Below are 15000 nucleotides of genomic sequence, written 5' to 3'. Positions count from 1 at the left end.
GGCAGCAAGTATAAATATGTACATGTATATATGTATATGTCTGTGTATGTATATGTATGTATACGTTGAAATGTGTTTATGTATATTTGCGTGTGTGGACGTGTATGTATATACATGTGTATGTGGGTGGGTTGGGCCATTCTTTGGTCTGTTTCCATGCGCTACCTCGCTAACGCGGGAGACAGCAACACAGTATAATAAATAAATGAACAATATCTTACCCTGACCCCATAAGGGTTATGTTATAAACCACAACACTGCTTCGTACCGTCGTCTGCTCACGGCTCGTTCCGTCGTGCACGGGAGCCGTACTGTCGTGCTCAAGGTTATGAAATCCTTCCTTCCTGTATTATTTTACAAAAAAAGAAACAGAGCAAGGAGCCAAGTGAGGATTTTTCCCCTGTAAGGCGAGCATGTATGAATACTATTATGTGTGTGACGGGGTGGCGACGAGAATGGATGAAGGCAGCGAGTATAGATACGTACATGTGTATATATGTATATGTCTGTATGTATATGTATGTATACGTTGTAATGTATATGTGTGTATATGGACGTGCGTGGACGTGTATGTATATACACGTGTATGGGGGTGGGTTGGGCCATTCTTTTGTCTTTCCTTGCACTACCACGCTAACGCGGGAGACAGCGGCTAAGTATAATATAATAAATGATAATACATAGGCGTGTGTGTGTGTGTGTGTGTGTGTGTGAGTGTGAGTGTGTGTGTGTGTGTGTGTGTGTGAGTGTGTGTGTGTGTGTGTGAGTGTGAGTGTGTGTGTGTGTGTGTGTGTAAGGTACAAGAACTGGTAGGTGCACACTTACTTTCTGTGATTTTGTTGAGTCTAAGGACGTCCTCTGGGGAGATTACTGGCTTGGCTAACACCTCCTTCTCCGTCAACGCTGCTGGAGGGGAGACAACGACACGGTTAGAACGACTGACGCGCGCACACACACACACACACACACACACAGGGACGGACAGAAACACAAATGGTTACCTTAGAATATACGTCCGACGACATTTTCAAAGCACACCTTGCGTCGTCTGGAGACATATTCTCTCTCTCTCTCTCTCTCTCTCTCTCTCTCTATCTCTATCTCTCTCTCTCTATCTATCTATCTATCTATCCTGGAAATGAAATTGCCTGTGGGCAATTAATGGCGTGAGAGGAGGAGGAGGAGGAGGAGGAGGAGGAGGAAGAAGAGGAGGGTTACTCTTGTTGAGAATGACTTCAAGGGCGAGATGTGATCGTAAGCGGTCTTGTGACTGACGTAGCTGAGCAGTGTGGACTCGAAGTGGCTAAAAATGGCCTAAGAGGAGGGAGGGAAGGAATCTTTCAACGTCCAAGAGGGTGCGAGGCGTGTATATGCGATAAAATGAATTGGAACGATGTGGTATACGGGGGGAGACGCGGACGTGCCGTTATTAGGGTTGGACCTAGGGCATTGGACACTATCAAGGGGAAACTGTAAAAGAGGAGTCTTTTGGGGGAGGATTGGCTGCCAAGTGTTTGGCTCTGGTTCCGGGGCATTAGCCTTGACGGATGAACAGTGGGTGCGAGAAAGAGTGGATGCGAGAAAGTGGGACTGTTGTTGGTCTGTTCCTAGCGATACCTCTCGAAGGCGGGAAACGGCGATTAAGTATGAATAAAGAAATGTTAATAAAACATTTTAAGCTCAACTGACTCCAGGATTAAAGACGCACGTCGACATACAATAATCAATAAATAATACAATAATTAATAAACAATACAATAATTGGTAAACAAAAGCTGAATATAAAAAAAGAATCGACGTATGATAAATGATAACGAGGCGAACTGTCGATAAAGAAAACGGGGAACTGGGGCAGAACAGTCTTGCTCGTGAGGTAATGCGAATTACTTTAAAAAAAAAAAAAAATTGAAATCTAACACCTCTGAACGTTTTCTTTTTGAATGACATATATATTTATTTTGTGGTTTGAAATTAACGATGATAGAGATATGGACTCTATAGGGGGGCTGGGGGGGAGACAAGAGATGGTAGAGTGGTCGGTGGAAATTATCTCTTAAGCAGTGATACGGTCCTGTGGAGAGAGAGAGAGAGAGAGAGAGAGAGAGAGAGAGAGAGAGAGAGAGAGAGAGAGAGAGAGAGAGGAGGGGGGCGACAAGGACACCCCCGGGTTCCTTGCTGATGACCTTGTGTGGGGTTCTCGACTGGCTGGGAAAACTTTACACTGACTGATATTAAAGAGGGGAAAAAAATAACATTAAAACATTGATGAAAAATTGCAGGGATGCACCATCAAGCCAGCCAGCACCAAGGTGCACCAACACAGCAACATCGCCAGATATTAGATGCATGGATGTTGCTACTTCTGCTCTCTCTCTCTCTCTCTCTCTCTCTCTCTCTCTCTCTCTCTCTCTCTCTCTCTCTCTCTCTCTCTCTCTCAAAATGCATATGAAGGAAACCGATTAAAAGGCGTTTTCTCCCAAGCACGTGTGTGTGTGTGTGTGTGTGTGTGTGTGTGTGTGTGTGTTTGAAGGCTTCAGTCACAGACAGAAGTCCACATCAAGGCCGGGCCTTAATTGAAATACGAGAGAGAAACGTGAAAGGGAAAAAGAAAAGAGAAAGTATTTACAGATCTTTGAGAAAGTTAAAAACGTGTCTTTTGAAATGGGCGGAAGGTCTTAGTAATTGGGAAAGACATGCGAAGATTTTAAAGAGTTCCAAACCTTCGACGTGTAGGGAAAGAAACAGTTATCAAAACGGCCCACCCTAGAGTTGCCGATGGTCACACAATAATCATGTGACGCAGCAGCAGGTTGCCGAGTATTGCGTGATCTGGCTAGCGGTGGGGGGCACACACAAGCAACCAGCTCTCGGGAGCAAAAAACCAAAGTAATACCTATAGAAGAAGGAAAGTGAACCAACACTGCGGCGTAAGGCAAGGGGAGGTCAAGTTTGGGATTTAGCCTGGGACAAGTTGATAAGTCGGATCGCTTTCGATTCAACTCGGTCCAGTAAGGTCACAGAGCTAGAACCGCTGTCTTTTAGAAGAAGGTCGGCCTCGTAGAGCAGGAGTCAAGTTGGCCTGGACAAGATCCTGTAGGGAGGAAAGACCCAAGATGGGTATATAGGGAAGTAGATCGTGTCCACTGAGGAGGGGTCATAATACGAGCAAGCCTTCCCCAGGAAGACTTCGACATGGTTGAATGCAGTCCGACTCATGTTGACGAGGAAGGCAGGGGTGGCGCCGCGCGTGTAGTCGACCAAGGGCTTGTACAAGGTGAGGGATGGTGGCACCAAGGGAACCCCTGCACATGGAGGAGGGGAGCAGCAGCGAGACGCCGAAATCATATATCTCGAAGATGACGGACTTGAGGGATCTGACGAGGTGTGCGAGTTACACAAACACACACACACACACACCCAGGTATAGAGTTTCATTAACCCAGCCCAAGGTCATTCTTGATAAAAACACTGAGGGAGGTAGAACACGACCACCTTGCCACATGCTCTTGTTTTCGAGGTGGGAAGACGTAAACCAATTGGCCCACACTCTTTCTCTCTCTCTGCATGCTAGAGTACTCAGTGGGGTTTGGAGGAGGACATCGTTGTCATATCCTGAGTGGACGACCCGTATTGGCCACGGGAGAGATGCAACCGAGTGCATGACAGTGTTAAACAGGGTGGGACTCTGGACCCCACCTTGAGCAATGCCGAGGTTCATTTCTTGAACAGGAGATGTAGAGTCTGCAACGAGAACCTGGGCCTGGCGTCCAGTGAGGTAAGAGGCGATCCATCGAAAAACCAGTCGCCCTTTAACCCCTGACCACACCAAGTCAGTTCAAATAAGGTCAGGCTGAGAAGGTGTCAAAGGCTCCCTTAACCTGAAGGAAGACGGAGACGCGAGCAGCCTGACTGCAATGAAGGGAAGCAACGGAGTGTGCTGAGGCAGTTGTGGATGCCACCTGTGGTGTGAGGAAGGCGACGAGGTATTATTCCTCCCCATTATCATGTAAACAAGGCTGATGGGTCGATATCTCCCCAGGATCTCCCGGTTCAGAGATGGACAATAACAGTGGCCATTTTTCCAGTTAGACGGGAGAGCCACCAAGTTCATATGACGTCTTGTGGAGAGCGAGTAAGGGGCGGTGAGGAATATTAGTACATGCGCTGAGGGTGGAGGAACTGTGTGATGGGATGATCAGTGAGGGCTGGGGAGGAGGTAAGACCAGCTCCACCATCAACAACAGGTTCGGACGCATCGCAGCGAGCCTGCCCTTGCCTCCTGCACCCGGGGATCTTGGAAGTGCCTCAGAGGAGGGAGCTCTGGTCCAGGCAAGTGAGGCGGGGTCAGGCCGGGGGGAGGAGGACGTCTGGAGAGAGAGAGAGAGAGAGAGAGAGAGAGAGAGAGAGAGAGAGACTCCGTGGAAGCAGAGCGAGTCCGCCTCACGACTCCGGCGACGCTCCGGGAGTTGCAAAGGAGGAGGAGGAGGAGGACCACCACCACCACCCAGGTCCTTGCAGTTTCCTCACCCCCAGTGGGTCATTATTACTCACCCCCAGCCACTCACTCACTCACAAACTCACTCCCTCACCCCCAGTGGGTCATTATTACTCACCCCCAGCCACTCACTCACTCACAAACTCACTCCCTCACCCCCAGTGGGTCATTATTACTCACCCCCAGCCACTCACTCACTCACAAACTCACTCCCTCACCCCCAGTGGGTCATTATTACTCACCCCCAGCCACTCACTCACTCACAAACTCACTCCCTCACCCCCAGTGGGTCATTATTACTCACCCCCAGCCACTCACTCACTCACAAACTCACTCCCTCACCCCCAGTGGGTCATTATTACTCACCCCCAGCCACTCACTCACTCACAAACTCACTCCCTCACCCCCAGTGGGTCATTACTACTCACCCCCAGCCACTCACTCACTCACAAACTCACTCCCTCACCCCCAGTGGGTCATTACTACTCACCCCCAGCCACTCACTCACTCACAAACTCACTCCCTCACCCCCAGTGGGTCATTATTACTCACCCCCAGCCACTCACTCACTCACAAACTCACTCCCTCACCCCCAGTGGGTCATTACTACTCACCCCCAGCCACTCACTCACTCACAAACTCACTCCCTCACCCCCAGTGGGTCATTATTACTCACCCCCAGCCACTCACTCACTCACAAACTCACTCCCTCACCCCCAGTGGGTCATTATTACTCACCCCCAGCCACTCACTCACTCACAAACTCACTCCCTCACCCCCAGTGGGTCATTATTACTCACCCCCAGCCACTCACTCACTCACAAACTCACTCCCTCACCCCCAGTGGGTCATTACTACTCACCCCCAGCCACTCACTCACTCACAAACTCACTCCCTCACCCCCAGTGGGTCATTACTACTCACCCCCAGCCACTCACTCACTCACAAACTCACTCCCTCACCCCCAGTGGGTCATTACTACTCACCCCCAGCCACTCACTCACTCACAAACTCACTCCCTCACCCCCAGTGGGTCATTATTACTCACCCCCAGCCACTCACTCACTCACAAACTCACTCCCTCACCCCCAGTGGGTCATTACTACTCACCCCCAGCCACTCACTCACTCACAAACTCACTCCCTCACCCCCAGTGGGTCATTATTACTCACCCCCAGCCACTCACTCACTCACAAACTCACTCCCTCACCCCCAGTGGGTCATTACTACTCACCCCCAGCCACTCACTCACTCACAAACTCACTCCCTCACCCCCAGTGGGTCATTACTACTCACCCCCAGCCACTCACTCACTCACAAACTCACTCCCTCACCCCCAGTGGGTCATTACTACTCACCCCCAGCCACTCACTCACTCACAAACTCACTCCCTCACCCCCAGTGGGTCATTACTACTCACCCCCAGCCACTCACTCACTCACAAACTCACTCCCTCACCCCCAGTGGGTCATTACTACTCACCCCCAGCCACTCACTCACTCACAAACTCACTCCCTCACCCCCAGTGGGTCATTATTACTCACCCCCAGCCACTCACTCACTCACAAACTCACTCCCTCACCCCCAGTGGGTCATTATTACTCACCCCCAGCCACTCACTCACTCACAAACTCACTCCCTCACCCCCAGTGGGTCATTATTACTCACCCCCAGCCACTCACTCACTCACAAACTCACTCCCTCACCCCCAGTGGGTCATTATTACTCACCCCCAGCCACTCACTCACTCACAAACTCACTCCCTCACCCCCAGTGGGTCATTACTACTCACCCCCAGCCACTCACTCACTCACAAACTCACTCCCTCACCCCCAGTGGGTCATTACTACTCACCCCCAGCCACTCACTCACTCACAAACTCACTCCCTCACCCCCAGTGGGTCATTATTACTCACCCCCAGCCACTCACTCACTCACAAACTCACTCCCTCACCCCCAGTGGGTCATTATTACTCACCCCCAGCCACACACTCACTCACAAACTCACTCCCTCACCCCCAGTGGGTCATTACTACTCACCCCCAGCCACTCACTCACTCACAAACTCACTCCCTCACCCCCAGTGGGTCATTACTACTCACCCCCAGCCACTCACTCACTCACAAACTCACTCCCTCACCCCCAGTGGGTCATTACTACTCACCCCCAGCCACTCACTCACTCACAAACTCACTCCCTCACCCCCAGTGGGTCATTATTACTCACCCCCAGCCACTCACTCACTCACAAACTCACTCCCTCACCCCCAGTGGGTCATTACTACTCACCCCCAGCCACTCACTCACTCACAAACTCACTCCCTCACCCCCAGTGGGTCATTATTACTCACCCCCAGCCACTCACTCACTCACAAACTCACTCCCTCACCCCCAGTGTGTCATTACTCACCCCCAGCCACTCACTCACTCACAAACTCACTCCCTCACCCCCAGTGGGTCATTATTACTCACCCCCAGCCACTCACTCACTCACAAACTCACTCCCTCACCCCCAGTGGGTCATTACTACTCACCCCCAGCCACTCACTCACTCACAAACTCACTCCCTCACCCCCAGTGGGTCATTATTACTCACCCCCAGCCACTCACTCACTCACAAACTCACTCCCTCACCCCCAGTGGGTCATTACTACTCACCCCCAGCCACTCACTCACTCACAAACTCACTCCCTCACCCCCAGTGGGTCATTATTACTCACCCCCAGCCACTCACTCACTCACAAACTCACTCCCTCACCCCCAGTGGGTCATTATTACTCACCCCCAGCCACACACTCACTCACAAACTCACTCCCTCACCCCCAGTGGGTCATTACTACTCACCCCCAGCCACTCACTCACTCACAAACTCACTCCCTCACCCCCAGTGGGTCATTATTACTCACCCCCAGCCACACACTCACTCACAAACTCACTCCCTCACCCCCAGTGGGTCATTATTACTCACCCCCAGCCACTCACTCACTCACAAACTCACTCCCTCACCCCCAGTGGGTCATTATTACTCACCCCCAGCCACTCACTCACTCACAAACTCACTCCCTCACCCCCAGTGGGTCATTATTACTCACCCCCAGCCACTCACTCACTCACAAACTCACTCCCTCACCCCCAGTGGGTCATTACTACTCACCCCCAGCCACACACTCACTCACAAACTCACTCCCTCACCCCCAGTGGGTCATTATTACTCACCCCCAGCCACACACTCACTCACAAACTCACTCCCTCACCCCCAGTGGGTCATTATTACTCACCCCCAGCCACTCACTCACTCACAAACTCACTCCCTCACCCCCAGTGGGTCATTATTACTCACCCCCAGCCACTCACTCACTCACAAACTCACTCCCTCACCCCCAGTGGGTCATTATTACTCACCCCCAGCCACTCACTCACTCACAAACTCACTCCCTCACCCCCAGTGGGTCATTACTACTCACCCCCAGCCACTCACTCACTCACAAACTCACTCCCTCACCCCCAGTGGGTCATTATTACTCACCCCCAGCCACTCACTCACTCACAAACTCACTCCCTCACCCCCAGTGGGTCATTACTACTCACCCCCAGCCACTCACTCACTCACAAACTCACTCCCTCACCCCCAGTGGGTCATTATTACTCACCCCCAGCCACTCACTCACTCACAAACTCACTCCCTCACCCCCAGTGGGTCATTATTACTCACCCCCAGCCACTCACTCACTCACAAACTCACTCCCTCACCCCCAGTGGGTCATTATTACTCACCCCCAGCCACTCACTCACTCACAAACTCACTCCCTCACCCCCAGTGGGTCATTACTACTCACCCCCAGCCACTCACTCACTCACAAACTCACTCCCTCACCCCCAGTGGGTCATTACTACTCACCCCCAGCCACTCACTCACTCACAAACTCACTCCCTCACCCCCAGTGTGTCATTATTACTCACCCCCAGCCACTCACTCACTCACAAACTCACTCCCTCACCCCCAGTGGGTCATTACTACTCACCCCCAGCCACTCACTCACTCACAAACTCACTCCCTCACCCCCAGTGGGTCATTACTACTCACCCCCAGCCACTCACTCACTCACAAACTCACTCCCTCACCCCCAGTGGGTCATTACTACTCACCCCCAGCCACTCACTCACTCACAAACTCACTCCCTCACCCCCAGTGGGTCATTACTACTCACCCCCAGCCACTCACTCACTCACAAACTCACTCCCTCACCCCCAGTGGGTCATTATTACTCACCCCCAGCCACTCACTCACTCACAAACTCACTCCCTCACCCCCAGTGGGTCATTACTACTCACCCCCAGCCACTCACTCACTCACAAACTCACTCCCTCACCCCCAGTGGGTCATTATTACTCACCCCCAGCCACTCACTCACTCACAAACTCACTCCCTCACCCCCAGTGGGTCATTACTACTCACCCCCAGCCACTCACTCACTCACAAACTCACTCCCTCACCCCCAGTGGGTCATTACTACTCACCCCCAGCCACTCACTCACTCACAAACTCACTCCCTCACCCCCAGTGGGTCATTATTACTCACCCCCAGCCACTCACTCACTCACAAACTCACTCCCTCACCCCCAGTGGGTCATTATTACTCACCCCCAGCCACTCACTCACTCACAAACTCACTCCCTCACCCCCAGTGGGTCATTATTACTCACCCCCAGCCACTCACTCACTCACAAACTCACTCCCTCACCCCCAGTGGGTCATTACTACTCACCCCCAGCCACTCACTCACTCACAAACTCACTCCCTCACCCCCAGTGGGTCATTACTACTCACCCCCAGCCACTCACTCACTCACAAACTCACTCCCTCACCCCCAGTGGGTCATTATTACTCACCCCCAGCCACTCACTCACTCACAAACTCACTCCCTCACCCCCAGTGGGTCATTACTACTCACCCCCAGCCACTCACTCACTCACAAACTCACTCCCTCACCCCCAGTGGGTCATTATTACTCACCCCCAGCCACTCACTCACTCACAAACTCACTCCCTCACCCCCAGTGGGTCATTATTACTCACCCCCAGCCACTCACTCACTCACAAACTCACTCCCTCACCCCCAGTGGGTCATTATTACTCACCCCCAGCCACTCACTCACTCACAAACTCACTCCCTCACCCCCAGTGGGTCATTATTACTCACCCCCAGCCACTCACTCACTCACAAACTCACTCCCTCACCCCCAGTGGGTCATTATTACTCACCCCCAGCCACTCACTCACTCACAAACTCACTCCCTCACCCCCAGTGGGTCATTACTACTCACCCCCAGCCACTCACTCACTCACAAACTCACTCCCTCACCCCCAGTGGGTCATTACTACTCACCCCCAGCCACTCACTCACTCACAAACTCACTCCCTCACCCCCAGTGGGTCATTACTACTCACCCCCAGCCACTCACTCACTCACAAACTCACTCCCTCACCCCCAGTGGGTCATTATTACTCACCCCCAGCCACTCACTCACTCACAAACTCACTCCCTCACCCCCAGTGGGTCATTATTACTCACCCCCAGCCACTCACTCACTCACAAACTCACTCCCTCACCCCCAGTGGGTCATTACTACTCACCCCCAGCCACTCACTCACTCACAAACTCACTCCCTCACCCCCAGTGGGTCATTACTACTCACCCCCAGCCACTCACTCACTCACAAACTCACTCCCTCACCCCCAGTGGGTCATTACTACTCACCCCCAGCCACTCACTCACTCACAAACTCACTCCCTCACCCCCAGTGGGTCATTACTACTCACCCCCAGCCACTCACTCACTCACAAACTCACTCCCTCACCCCCAGTGGGTCATTATTACTCACCCCCAGCCACTCACTCACTCACAAACTCACTCCCTCACCCCCAGTGGGTCATTACTACTCACCCCCAGCCACTCACTCACTCACAAACTCACTCCCTCACCCCCAGTGGGTCATTACTACTCACCCCCAGCCACTCACTCACTCACAAACTCACTCCCTCACCCCCAGTGGGTCATTACTACTCACCCCCAGCCACTCACTCACTCACAAACTCACTCCCTCACCCCCAGTGGGTCATTATTACTCACCCCCAGCCACTCACTCACTCACAAACTCACTCCCTCACCCCCAGTGGGTCATTATTACTCACCCCCAGCCACTCACTCACTCACAAACTCACTCCCTCACCCCCAGTGGGTCATTACTACTCACCCCCAGCCACTCACTCACTCACAAACTCACTCCCTCACCCCCAGTGGGTCATTATTACTCACCCCCAGCCACTCACTCACTCACAAACTCACTCCCTCACCCCCAGTGGGTCATTATTACTCACCCCCAGCCACTCACTCACTCACAAACTCACTCCCTCACCCCCAGTGGGTCATTACTACTCACCCCCAGCCACTCACTCACTCACAAACTCACTCCCTCACCCCCAGTGGGTCATTACTACTCACCCCCAGCCACTCACTCACTCACAAACTCACTCCCTCACCCCCAGTGGGTCATTATTACTCACCCCCAGCCACACACTCACTCACAAACTCACTCCCTCACCCCCAGTGGGTCATTACTACTCACCCCCAGCCACTCACTCACTCACAAACTCACTCCCTCACCCCCAGTGGGTCATTATTACTCACCCCCAGCCACTCACTCACTCACAAACTCACTCCCTCACCCCCAGTGTGTCATTATTACTCACCCCCAGCCACTCACTCACTCACAAACTCACTCCCTCACCCCCAGTGGGTCATTATTACTCACCCCCAGCCACTCACTCACTCACAAACTCACTCCCTCACCCCCAGTGGGTCATTACTACTCACCCCCAGCCACACACTCACTCACAAACTCACTCCCTCACCCCCAGTGGGTCATTATTACTCACCCCCAGCCACTCACTCACTCACAAACTCACTCCCTCACCCCCAGTGGGTCATTATTACTCACCCCCAGCCACTCACTCACTCACAAACTCACTCCCTCACCCCCAGTGGGTCATTATTACTCACCCCCAGCCACTCACTCACTCACAAACTCACTCCCTCACCCCCAGTGGGTCATTACTACTCACCCCCAGCCACTCACTCACTCACAAACTCACTCCCTCACCCCCAGTGGATCATTACTACCACCCCCAGCCACTCACTCACTCACAAACTCAGTCCCACCCCAGTGTGAAATAAAACCACCCCCAGCCACTCACTCACTCACAAACTCACCCCCCCTCACCCCCAGTGGGTCATTATTACTCACCCCCACCACCACTCACTCTCCCCCACCCCCCTCCTCCACCCCAGTCAATCATGACCCCACCCCACAATGCGACAACGCCTAGAAATACCACCTCACCCCACCCTTCCCCACCTCCACCTCCTCCTCCTCCACCTCCTCCTCCACCTGCTGCTTGACACGCGCTATATGCATGACGCTGGCTGACTGTCACGTGCATGACGGCATGACACATGCCACCTTACTCCACCAACATTTGAGCTTCCTCTCTCCCTCACGCACCACCACTCACCATCATCATCTCCACCACTATCCATCCTCCTCCTCCCTCATTGACTCCGACACCATCTCCATTCATCCCTCAACCTTCCTCGTCGTCACCACCACCACAGTGACCAGAAACGATGGTACGAGGTCAGAGGTCATGCCATACAAACGTGTGGGGGGGGGGGGGGACCCCGTTCCTTCACCAGGAATGGAACACTGGAATGAACTGCTGTCACATATCAACAATATTCATAACACAGATAAAGGCTTTAGCTGATTCTGGGCCTCTGTGGTGTAGCGGTCAGCGTTCGTGACCGTGACGCATTCATCTCCCCTCCCTGCCCAGGGTCGAGTGGACAGGTTCGAATCTTGGTTGGCGGAAGTCGGTCCACAGTCAACCCAGCTCTTCATCCACTTTGAAGGGCTGGTCGATGAATGGGTACCAGGCTCAGACTAGGATATATATATATATATATATATATATATATATATATATATATATATATATATATATATATATATAATTTTTTTTTTTTTTTTTTTTTCTTTGTCGCTGTCTCCCGCGTTTGCGAGGTAGCGCAAGGAAACAGACGAAAGAAATGGCCCAACCCACCCCCATACACATGTATATACATACGTCCACACACGCAAATATACATACCTACACAGCTTTCCATGGTTTACCCCAGACGCTTCACATGCCCTGATTCAATCCACTGACAGCACGTCAACCCCGGTATACCACATCGCTCCAATTCACTCTATTCCTTGCCCTCCTTTCACCCTCCTGCATGTTCAGGCCCCGATCACACAAAATCTTTTTCACATCCATCTTTCCACCTCCAATTTGGTCTCCCTCTTCTCCTCGTTCCCTCCACCTCCGACACATATATCCTCTTGGTCAATCTTTCCTCACTCATTCTCTCCATGTGCCCAAACCATTTCAAAACACCCTCTTCTGCTCTCTCAACCACGCTCTTTTTATTTCCACACATCTCTCTTACCCTTACGTTACTTACTCGATCAAACCACCTCACACCACACATTGTCCTCAAACATCTCATTTCCAGCACATCCATCCTCCTGCGCACAACTCTATCCATAGCCCACGCCTCGCAACCATACAACATTGTTGGAACCACTATTCCTTCAAACATACCCATTTTTGCTTTCCGAGATAATGTTCTCGACTTCCACACATTCTTCAAGGCTCCCAGAATTTTCGCCCCCTCCCCCACCCTATGATCCACTTCCGCTTCCATGGTTCCATCCGCTGCCAGATCCACTCCCAGATATCTAAAACACTTCACTTCCTCCAGTTTTTCTCCATTCAAACTCACCTCCCAATTGACTTGACCCTCAACCCTACTGTACCTAATAACCTTGCTCTTATTCACATTTACTCTTAACTTTCTTCTTCACACACTTTACCAAACTCAGTCACCAGCTTCTGCAGTTTCTCACATGAATCAGCCACCAGCGCTGTATCATCAGCGAACAACAACTGACTCACTTCCCAAGCTCTCTCATCCCCAACAGACTTCATACTTGCCCCTCTTTCCAAAACTCTTGCATTTACCTCCCTAACAACCCCATCCATAAACAAATTAAACAACCATGGAGACATCACACACCCCTGCCGCAAACCTACATTCACTGAGAACCAATCACTTTCCTCTCTTCCTACACGTACACATGCCTTACATCCTCGATAAAAACTTTTCACTGCTTCTAACAACTTGCCTCCCACACCATATATTCTTAATACCTTCCACAGAGCATCTCTATCAACTCTATCATATGCCTTCTCCAGATCCATAAATGCTACATACAAATCCATTTGCTTTTCTAAGTATTTCTCACATACATTCTTCAAAGCAAACACCTGATCCACACATCCTCTACCACTTCTGAAACCACACTGCTCTTCCCCAATCTGATGCTCTGTACATGCCTTCACCCTCTCAATCAATACCCTCCCATATAATTTACCAGGAATACTCAACAAACTTATACCTCTGTAATTTGAGCACTCACTCTTATCCCCTTTGCCTTTGTACAATGGCACTATGCACGCATTCCGCCAATCCTCAGGCACCTCACCATGAGTCATACATACATTAAATAACCTTACCAACCAGTCAACAATACAGTCACCCCCTTTTTTAATAAATTCCACTGCAATACCATCCAAACCTGCTGCCTTGCCGGCTTTCATCTTCCGCAAAGCTTTCACTACCTCTTCTCTGTTTACCAAATCATTTTCCCTAACCCTCTCACTTTGCACACCACCTCGACCAAAACACCCTATATCTGCCACTCTATCATCAAACACATTCAACAAACCTTCAAAATACTCACTCCATCTCCTTCTCACATCACCACTACTTGTTATCACCTCCCCATTTGCGCCCTTCACTGAAGTTCCCATTTGCTCCCTTGTCTTACGCGCTTTATTTACCTCCTTCCAGAACATCTTTTTATTCTCCCTAAAATTTAATGATACTCTCTCACCCCAACTCTCATTTGCCCTTTTTTTCACCTCTTGCACCTTTCTCTTGACCTCCTGTCTCTTTCTTTTATACGTCTCCCACTCAACTGCATTTTTTCCCTGCAAAAATCGTCCAAATGCCTCTCTCTTCTCTTTCACTAATACTCTTACTTCTTCATCCCACCACTCACTACCCTTTCTAATCAACCCACCTCCCACTCTTCTCATGCCACAAGCATCTTTTGTGCAATCCATCACTGATTCCCTAAATACATCCCATTCCTCCCCCACTCCCCTTACTTCCATTGTTCTTACCTTTTTCCATTCTGTACTCAGTCTCTCCTGGTACTTCCTCACACAAGTCTCCTTCCCAAGCTCACTTACTCTCACCACCCTCTTCACCCCAACATTCACTCTTTTTTTCTGAAAACCCATACAAATCTTCACCTTAGCCTCCACAAGATAATG

This window comes from Panulirus ornatus, chromosome 2 (assembly GCF_036320965.1).
Source record: "Panulirus ornatus isolate Po-2019 chromosome 2, ASM3632096v1, whole genome shotgun sequence".
Classification (NCBI taxonomy): Eukaryota; Metazoa; Arthropoda; class Malacostraca; order Decapoda; family Palinuridae; genus Panulirus; species Panulirus ornatus.
Note: the sequence above shows the minus strand (reverse complement) of the source record.